Source organism: Arachis duranensis, chromosome 3, assembly GCF_000817695.3.
Source record: "Arachis duranensis cultivar V14167 chromosome 3, aradu.V14167.gnm2.J7QH, whole genome shotgun sequence".
In the NCBI taxonomy this organism is placed as follows: domain Eukaryota; kingdom Viridiplantae; phylum Streptophyta; class Magnoliopsida; order Fabales; family Fabaceae; genus Arachis; species Arachis duranensis.
In genome coordinates, this window is record NC_029774.3 from 49,298,907 (window position 1) to 49,301,022 (window position 2,116).

The 2,116-nt window shown below is 37.6% G+C and overlaps 1 non-coding gene across 1 annotated transcript; it reads right to left on the reverse strand.

The window, feature by feature from the left end:
• Positions 1–943: 943 nt before the first annotated feature.
• On the reverse strand, positions 944–1,047 carry LOC127746001 (small nucleolar RNA R71). The gene has a single exon (XR_008007622.1). It is a non-coding gene; the product is annotated as a small nucleolar RNA R71 (small nucleolar RNA).
• Positions 1,048–2,116: the final 1,069 nt, after the last annotated feature.

The window sequence follows — 2,116 nt, forward strand, 5'->3', positions numbered from 1 at the left end:
TCAAATCTTTTTCAACTAACTAATTGACTTTTCGTTTGTTTCTTATCTTTTTCAAAACTACCTAACTACTTTTCTCTATCTAATTTTCGAAAATTCCTCACTCTTTTTCAAAATTCTTTTAATTAACTAATTGTTTCAAATTTTAATTTTAATTTTATTTCTTCTCTTAATTTTCGAAAATCACTAACTATTTTTCAAAACAATTTTCGAAAATTCTTTCCTCTCATCTCTTTCTATTTATTTATTCATATACTAACACTTCTCTTCATCTTAAAATTCGAACCCTCTCTTATCTTCTGTGTTCGAATTTTTCTCTTTTTTCTTCTATTCTTTTTTTCTTCTACTCACATAAAGGAATCTCTATACTGTGACATAGAGGATTCCTCTTTTTTTCTATTTTCTTCTTTTTCATATGAGCAGGAGCGAGGACAAGGACATTCTTATTGGAGCAGATCCTGAACCTGAAAGGACTCTGAAGAGGAAGCTAAGAGAAGCTAAAGCACAATAATCCAGAGAAAATCTTACAGAGAATCTCGAAAAAGAAGTAGACATGGCCAAACTTAACAACAATGTAAGGAGGATGCTTGGAGATTACACTACACCTGCTTCTAACTTTTATGGAAGAAGCATCTCAATCCCTGCTATTGGAGCAAACAATTTTGAGCTGAAGCCTCAACTAGTTGCTCTAATGCAACAGAACTGCAAGTTTCATGGACTTCCATCAGAAGATCCCTATTAGTTTTTAACTGAGTTCTTGCAGGTCTGTGATACTGTTAAGACTAATGGAGTAGATCCTAAAGTCTACAGGCTCATGCTTTTCCCTTTTGCTATAAGAGACAGAGCTAGAACATGGTTGGACTCACAACCTAAAGATAGCCTGGACTCTTGGGATAAGCTGGTCACGGTCTTCTTGGCCAAGTTCTTTCCTCCTCAAAAGCTGAGTAAGCTTAGAGTGGATGTTCAGACCTTCAAGCAAAAAGATGGTGAATTCCTCTATGAAGCTTGGGAAAGATACAAGCAGTTGACCAAAAAGTGTCCTTCTAGCATGCTTTCAGAGTGGACCATTTTAGATACATTCTGCAGGTGGATCCATTCACCTAAAGAAAACACCTACAGAAGCTCAAGAACTCATTAACATGGTTGAAAATAACCAATTCATGTACACTTCTGAAAGGAATCCTGTGAATAATGGGACGCTTTAGAAAATGGCAGTTCTTGAAATTGATGCTTTGAATTCCATATTGGCTCAGAACAAAATGTTAACTCAGCAAGTCAACATGATTTCTCAGAGTCTGAATGGATGGCAAAATGCATCCAATAGTACTAAAGAGGCATCTTCTGAAGAAGAAGCTTATGATCCTTAGAACCCTGCAATGGCAGAGGTGAATTACATGGGTGAACCCTATGGAAACACCTATAATTTCTCATGGAGAAATCATCCAAATTTCTCATGGAAGGATCAACAAAAGCCTCAACAAGGCTTTAATAATGGTGGAAGAAACAAGTTTAGCAATGGCAAGCCTTTTCCATCATCTTCTCAGCAACAGACAGAGAATTCTGAGCAGAGCCCCTCTAGCTTAGCAAACATAGTCTCTGATCTATCTAAGGCCACTTTAAGTTTCATGAGTGAAACAAGGTCCTCCATTAAAAATTTGGAGGCACAAGTGGGTCAGCTGAGTAAGAAAATCACTGAAAGTCCTCCTAGTGCTCTGCCAAGCAATACATAAGAGAATTCAAAAAGAGAGTGCAAGGCCATTGATATAATCAAAATGGCCAAATCCAAGGAAGAAGACGAGGACATGAATTCCAATGAGGAAGACCTCATGAGACGTCCTCCAGACAGAAAGGAGTTCCCTATTGAGGACCTAAAGGAATCTGAGGCTCATATAGAGACCATAGAGATTCCATTAAACTTCCTTTTGCCGTTCATGAGCTCTGAGAAGTATTCCTCCTCTGAAGATGATGAAGATGTAACTGAAGAGCAAGTTGCTCAATATCTAGGAGCTATCATGAAGATGAATGCCAAGTTGTTTGGTAATGAGACTTGGAAAGGTGAACTTCCCTTGCTCATTAGTGAACTAGATACATGGGTTCAGCAAACTCTACCTCAAAAGAA